This window comes from Vombatus ursinus, unplaced genomic scaffold (assembly GCF_900497805.2).
Source record: "Vombatus ursinus unplaced genomic scaffold, bare-nosed wombat genome assembly UNPS02014791.1, whole genome shotgun sequence".
Lineage (NCBI taxonomy): Eukaryota > Metazoa > Chordata > Mammalia > Diprotodontia > Vombatidae > Vombatus > Vombatus ursinus.
Genome location: NW_020954569.1, coordinates 55,771,832 through 55,779,661, shown reverse-complemented (window position 1 = coordinate 55,779,661; position 7,830 = coordinate 55,771,832). Strand labels below are relative to the sequence as shown.

The following is a 7,830-nucleotide window of genomic DNA, read 5'->3' as shown; positions in this document are numbered from 1 at the left end:
CTCTCTCTCTCTCTCTCTCTCTCTCTCTCTCTCTCTCTCTCTCTCTTTCTCTCTTCCTCCCCCCTCAACCTTAAGTTTTCTTTTCCTTACCTCCCATCCACTATTTCACTACTTCTAGTTCTAGTCTCTGGGACCAAACAGCCCACATGAAAGCATTTTAAATGCTAACAAACAGCTATAATGTCCTCCCTGAATATTCTCTTCTCCAGGCCAAACATTCTCAATTCCTTCAACTGAGCCTTATATTACATGACCTTGAGGACTTTCACTTTTCTGTTTGCCCTTTTCTGGATGTCCTTATTAAATAGTTAGTCCAGACCAGAACACAATACTACAACTAAGGTCTGACTAGGGCAGAGTAGAGTTTCCTAGTCCTCAAAAATATACATGCCTTAATACAATCCAAGTTCATATTTGCTTTTTTGACTGTCATATCACACTTTTGACTCCTGCTATGCTTACTGTCCACTAAAAAAAACCCAGACATTTTTTTTCAAATACACTATGTAAACATCCTTCATTCATCATCTACTTACAAGGTACATTTTTAATCCTAGAGCAAATCTTTATATTTATTGTTATTAAATGTTAGTTTGTTAGATTAGACCAAATGCTTTCCTGTCATGAACTTTTTGGATCCTGATTCTATCATCCAATGTATTAGCCATCCATATAAGGTCTGAGTCATCTGCAAATTCAATAAATATGCCATCTATACCTTAATGCAAGTCACTGATAAAGATGTTGAACAATGTGGGACCAAGAAACACTTCCTGCCAAGTTGACACTAAGGAATCAATGTCAACTTGGCAGGAGGAACCATCTTTGAGTCTGACCATTCAACTACTTCTGAACACATTTCTAGATACTTTTTCTCACAAATAGCATGAGAAGCTTTATTAAATGCTTTGCTAAAATTCTAATTAAACTATATAAAACTATATAAAATTATATTTATGTTAGTCTTCTAATTTACCAAGTTAGCAATGCTTTCAAAAACGGAAGTAAAATAAGTGAGGTATAACATTGTCTTGATAAAGCCATGTTGGCTCTTTTTGATCATGGCTTGCTTTCACTACCTTTTTTAATAAGACATACCAGATTTTTTTCAGGAATGGTATTCAAGCTCATTGGCCTGTTAACCTTTCATTTAAGTTTAACAGTTTAACACTGTATTAAGACTTTTGCAATGCACAACATTTTGCATAGTTCATTCTTTGTTCTTTTGGGGAAATCAGAACAACATTTGTCTTTCTATTGTTCTGCAGTACCCTTCCATTTCTACCTCTTATTTTATAGATGAAGTGCAGAGGTAATTTTTTAAATGATTATTTTTGAGAATAAAGTTTTCCCATAGGTCATATACCTATTGTGTAGGATAAATGAGAAGTAGAGGTCAGTTTTTCTCTTCTCTATTACAAACTTGTGAATAAGGGGAAGAAAGTCTTCGGCCTCCTAAGAGCCAAGATGGTGGAGTAAGGAGTACATTGCTGTCTCTCTCCCATTCTTATCCCTGAACACCCATAAAATAGCATCCCAGAACAGATACTGGAACAGTGGAGCTAATGGAAAGACATGGTGGGCCAGTCTTTTCATCTAGGAGACTTAGAGGACTGGCAAACAAGGTCCATAACACTTAGGTAAAAGGGGAGTACAGTACAGGACAAGAAGTATTCCAGTAAGCTGGCAGCAGGCTCCACCTCAGCAAACAGCAGGAGATCCTGAGCCCCAGAGCAGTGGAGCAGGCAAACACCAACACCAAGACCACCTCACATGCCTTAGCAGCCATGAGAACAAGCAGAATCCAGCTCAATGAACCACTATGTGTGCTGGACAACCATGGTTGGTGAGGCATCCAGCAGTGGACTTCCCTGTGCTTCAGTGCAGCCCCCAGTGGGCAGGCATCCTTCAGCAGTGGAACTCTCCATGCTATATAGTAGGGGTAGAAAGGAATACACCTTTTCAAAAATTTTTATTAATTTATTCTTATTTATCAACAGTCACTCCCATATGCTTTTGAGTTTAAAATTTTTCTACCCCTTCCTCCCCACCACCCTTCCCAAGACAGTGCACAATCTGATATATGCTATACATATACATTCTTATTAAACATATTGTCACATTAGTGATATTGTAAATAAAAATTAGAACCAATAGGAGGAACCACCAAAAAGAGGAAATAAAACTCAACAGAAGAGAAAAAAATAACAATTCAACTTCCACAGTTCTTTCTTTGGATGTGGATAGCATTTTCCATCACGAGGCCTTTGGAGATGTGTTAGATTCTTTTATTGCTGGGAAGGGTTAAGTTTATCAATATTAGTCATCTCACAACGTGGCTGTTATTGTGTACAGCATTCTCTTGGTTCTGCTCACTTCACTCAGCATCAGTCCATACAAGTCTTTCCAGGTTTTTCTGAAGTCAGCCTGTTCATCATATGATGAACATTCCATTACATTCATATACCACAAATTTCTCAGTCTTTCCCCAATTGATGGGCATCCTCTCAATTTCCAATTCTTTGCCACCACAAAAAGAGCTGCTATGAATATTTTTGTACATGTGGGTCCTTTTCCCATTTGTATGATCTCTTTGGGATATAGCCCTAGAAGTGCTACTGCTGGGTCAAAGGGTATGCATATTTTTATAGCCCTTAGGGCATAGTTCCAAATTAATCTCCAAAATGGTTGGATCATTTCACAACTCCACCAATAATGCATTAATGTTCCTTTCGCAATCTTCTCCAACATTTATCATTTTCCTGTTTTGTCATGTTGACCAATCTGATAGATGTGATGTGGTACCTCAGAGTTCTTTTGATTTGCATTTCTCTAATCAATGGTGATTTAGAGCATTTTTTCATATGACTACAGATGGCTTTAATTTCTTCATCTGAGAACTGCCTGTTCATATCCTTTTACCATTTATCAATTGGGAAAGGAATATACCTTTTTCTCAGCCGTACATGGCACCTACACAAAAATTGGCCAGGTATTATGGCATAAAACCCAACAATCCAATGCATAAAGTCAGAAATAGTAAATGCATCCTTTTCAGATAATGATGCAATAAAAAATTGCATGTAATAAAGAGCCATGGAAAGGTAGACTAAAAATTAATTGGAAACAATAATCTAATCCTAAGGAATAAGTCAAACAATAAATCATAGAAACAATCAATAACTTTACCCAAGAAAATGACAATAATGAGATAACATACCAAACATATGAGATGCAGCCAAAGTAGTTCTTAGGGGAAATTTTATGTCTCACATTGATTATATGAATAAAATAGAGAAAGAAGAGATCAATGAACTAGTTGTGCAAATAAAAAAAGCTAGAAAAAACAAACTAGAAATTCTGCAAATCAAAGGAGAGATTGTTAAAATTGAAGTTAAGAAAACTATTGAACTAATAAATAAAACTGAGTTGATTTCATGAAAAACCAATAAAATAAATAAATCTTTGGTTCATTTGATTAAAAAAAGACAGAAGAAAACCAAATTACCAGTATCAAAAATGAAAAGGGTGAATTTACCACCAATGAAGATGAAATTAAAACAATGATCAGTAGCTATTTTGCCCAACTGTATGCCAATAAATTGACAATCTAAGTCAAATGAATTAATATTTACAAAAATATAAATTGCCCAGATTAACAGAAGATGAAATAAAATGCTTAAATAACCCCATTTCAGAAAAAAATTTGAACAAGTAATAAATGAACTTCCTAGGAACATTCTCCAGAGCCAGATGGATTTATCAGCAAATTCTATCAAACATTTAAAGAACAATTAATTCCAAAACTATATAGACTATTTGGGAAGATAGGCAAAGAAGGAGTCCTACCAAAGTCTTTTTATGATACAAATATGGTACTGATACCTAAACTGGGAAGAGGCAAAACAGAGAAAGAAAATTATAGACCAATTCCCTAGTGAATATAGATGCAAAAATTTTAAATATAATATTAGCAAAAATATTATAGCAACTTATCACGAGAATAATACACTATGACCAGATAGGATTTATACCAGGAATATTGGGCTAGTTCTATATTAGGAAAACTATCAGCATAATGGACCATACCAACCACAAAACTTACAGCAAACATGATTATCTCAATAGATGCAGAAAAAGCTTTTGAAAAAATATTATACCATTCCTATTAAAAACACTAGAAAGCATAGGAATAAATGGAGTTTCCCTTAAAATGATAAGTAGTATCTGTCTAAAACCACCAGCAAGCATTATATGTAATAGAGATAAGCTAGAAGCATTTCCAGTAAGTTAAGGGGTGAAACAAGGATGTCTATTATCACCATTGTTATTCAATGTTGTACTAGAAAAGTTAGCTTTAGATATGAGAAAAAAAGAAATTGAAGGAATTAGAATAGGCAATGAGGAAACAAAAATACCACTCTGCAGATGGTATGATGGCATACTTGGGGAATCCTAGAAAATCAAATAAATACTACTTGAAATATTAACAATTTTAGCAAAGTAGCAGGATATAAAGAAAAATCCACATAAAATCAGCTTTTCTATATGCCACTAACTAAGCCCAGCAGCAAGAGATAGAAAGAGGAATTCCCAGAGTAAAGGCAGGGACTCACTTGGGCTCTCCTCCAAATCCCTTCAAACACCTTTGAAAAGTGACTCTAAAGAAATTCTAGAGCAGCAAAACCAACAAAAAGATGGAGCAAAATAAATTTCCAAGACAACTTGGAAGGTCATCAGAAAAGGGCTGTTGTACCAGGCTGAGAGAGGAGCACAGTCCAGTGCAGGATCTGCCAGTGCAGACCAGGCCCTAGCAAACCCAGAGCAGACCTTGGGGTGACTGAATCACAGGCAGCAGTGGTGGTTACCAGACATCTCAACCTACAGACATGAAAGGCAACTTACAAAGTCAGCAGGAAAGGTTCATTGTACCTGGGAGACAGTGGAGCACAGTATACTACAGGTTCTGCCAGCACAACCCTGGCCCCAGCAAACCAGGAGCAGGCTTTGGGGGTGACTGAATCAGCAGCAGTGGGGGCAGCAGCTGCTTCCAGAACTCTCAACCCACAGACAACAAGGGGATCATCTTTTTGCTAGCACTAGGGGAGAACTCTGTGGTTTTACCCATATTTAAATTCAGGTCCTGGATATCAGTCCCAGGGTGATGAGGAATAATAGCATAGCAGAGCTTGCAGCCACAGTGGAGGGGGGGAGCCTTCTCACAGATCCAGGGCAGAAAAGAGTGCTTGTGGTTGCTCACAGTCCAGAGTACAGGTCAGGAGATTAATAAACTGCTCTCCTTAAATCGTACCATTTTAGTAGGATTGAAAACTTACAGGTCCCTAGAAGAATCTCTGAAAACAACTGCACAAAACATCTGAATTTTGGGACAGTGCACCTTCCACCCTGGAAGCAGAGTCCTACTTTAACAAAGACTTAAAAGTCAACTAATAAGCTGGAAAATGAGTAAACAAAGGAAAAAAAAAAAACTTTGATTATTGAAAGTTACTATGGTGACAAGGAAGTTCAAAACACACACTTAGAAAAAGACAAAAAAGTCAAAACTTCTACATCCAAAGCTTCCAAAAAAAAATATGAATTGGTCTCAGGTCAAAAAGCATTTTTAAAATCAAGTAAGAGAGGTAGTGAAAAATTGGGAAGAGAAATAAGAGTGATGCAAGAAAATCAAGAAAAATGAGAGAACAACTTGGTAAAGGACACACACACACACACACACACACACACACACACACACACACATGCACACAAATACTGAAGAAAATAACACCTTGAAAAACAGACTAGGCCAAGTAGTAAAAGAGGTCCAAAAAGTCAATGAGGAGAAGAATATCTTAAAAAGCAGAACTGGCCAAATGGAAAAGGAGTTCCAAAGACTCACTGAAAAAAATAATTTCTTGAAAATTAGAATGGCGCAAATGAAAGCTAATGACTTCATGAGAAATCAAGAAAAAATAAAATAAAACCAAAAGAATGAAAAAAATTGAAAACTATGTGAAATACCTCATTGGAAAACAATTCACCTGGAAAATAGATCTTGGAGAGGTAATTTAAAAATTATTGGACCACCAGAAAGCTATGGTCTAAAAAAGAGTTCAGATATCATCTTTCAAGAAATTATCAAGGAAAACTGCCCTGACATTCTAGAACCAGAAGGTAAATAGAAAATGAGAGAATTCATCAATCACCTCCTAAAAGAGATTCCAAAATTAAAACTTCCAGGAATATTGCAGAGTTCCCAGGTCAAGGAGAAAATGTTGCAAGCAGCCAGAAAGAAACAATTCAAGTATGGTAAAGCATTAGTCAGGATAACACAAGATTTAGTAACTTCTAGATTAATGAATCAGAGTGCTTGTAATATGGTATGCCAGAGAGCAAAGGAGCTAGTATTACAGTCAAGAATCACCTACCCAGCAGAACTGAATATAATCCTTCAAGGGGACAAAAGGATATTCAATGAGATAGATGACTTTCAAGTGTCCTTGTTGGAAAGACCAGAGCTGAATAGAAAATTTGACTTTCAAATACAAGACTCAAGAGAAGCATAAAAAGGTAAACAGGAAAGGGAACTCATAAGGGAGTTAATTAATTTAAATTATTTACATTCCTACATTGGAAGATAATACTTGTAACTCATAAGACCTTTCTCATTATTAGGGCAGTTAGACGGAGCAATTATAGACTGAAGGCACAGGTGTAAGTTGACTATGAAGGGATGATATTTAAAAAAACAAAATTAAGGAGTGAGAGAGGAAAGCACTGGGAGAAAGAGAAAGCGAGAGGTAGAATGGGCTAAATCATCTCACATAAAAGAGGCAAGCTACTCTCCTGGCTTGAGGGTCATCGGGGGACGGCACTGCTGCTGCTACCTCCACCGTAAGCAGCAGCCGGAAACACAGTGGGCCAGAGTGGGGTGATCACCACCAGCGTATGTGAGGCCCTCTTCATCAGAGACTGTATTTAGTTTGATCACAAGAGACTGAGTGACCCCAACTTCAAGAACAAGCTCCGAGAGTGAAGAAAGAAACAGAAGCTTGCTAAAGAGAGAACTGGGCTTTCCAAGTTACCCAACCTTAAAGATGCAGAAGTTGTTCAGAAGTTCTTTCTTGAAGAAATACAGCTTGGTGAGGAGTTACTAGCCCAAGGTGAATATGAAAAGGGTGTTGACCACTTGATAAATGCCTTGCTGTATGTGGGCAGCCACAGCAGTTGTTGCGAATTTTACAGCAGACTCTTCCATCAGCAGTGTTCCAGATGCTTCTGACTAAGCTGCCAACAATTAGCCAGAGAATTGTGAGTGCACAGAACTTGGCCAAAGATGATGTGGAATGAGAAATATATCAACATAATAAAATCTTAATAAAAATATTTTAAATAATTCTTAGCCCAGAAGGTGAGCAGCAATGGGGGGAAAGGGCAAACATGCTAGTTATGGACTATGTATTACACTGAAATCTACCAAAGTTGATTCTAACTTTGTGTAGGTGGGTTTGCTTGGATTTTATTTATTTATCTTAGTGAGAAGTGTATTTTGATAAAAAAAACATTTTATAAATACACTATGAATTATCTAAATATTACTAATTTCATTTGTTACTAAAATATGCAGTTGTGAGATACATATGGCATGACACTACTATGTGTTAAAAAAAAATACCCAGTGCTCATTTTTTGAAAAATAAAAGCTGCAAGAAATCTTTTGTAGTGTAGGAGAAGTGGAGGGGTGAAGGGAAATATATCAACCTTACTGTTATCAGAATTGGCTCAAATAGGGAATAACATACACAACTGAGTATATAAATCTATTTTGCT

General features: G+C 36.6%; 1 pseudogene; it reads left to right on the top strand.

The window, feature by feature from the left end:
* Positions 1–1,839: 1,839 nt before the first annotated feature.
* LOC114047875 lies at positions 1,840–7,350 on the top strand (annotated as a pseudogene).
* The last annotated feature ends 480 nt before the right edge of the window (positions 7,351–7,830 follow it).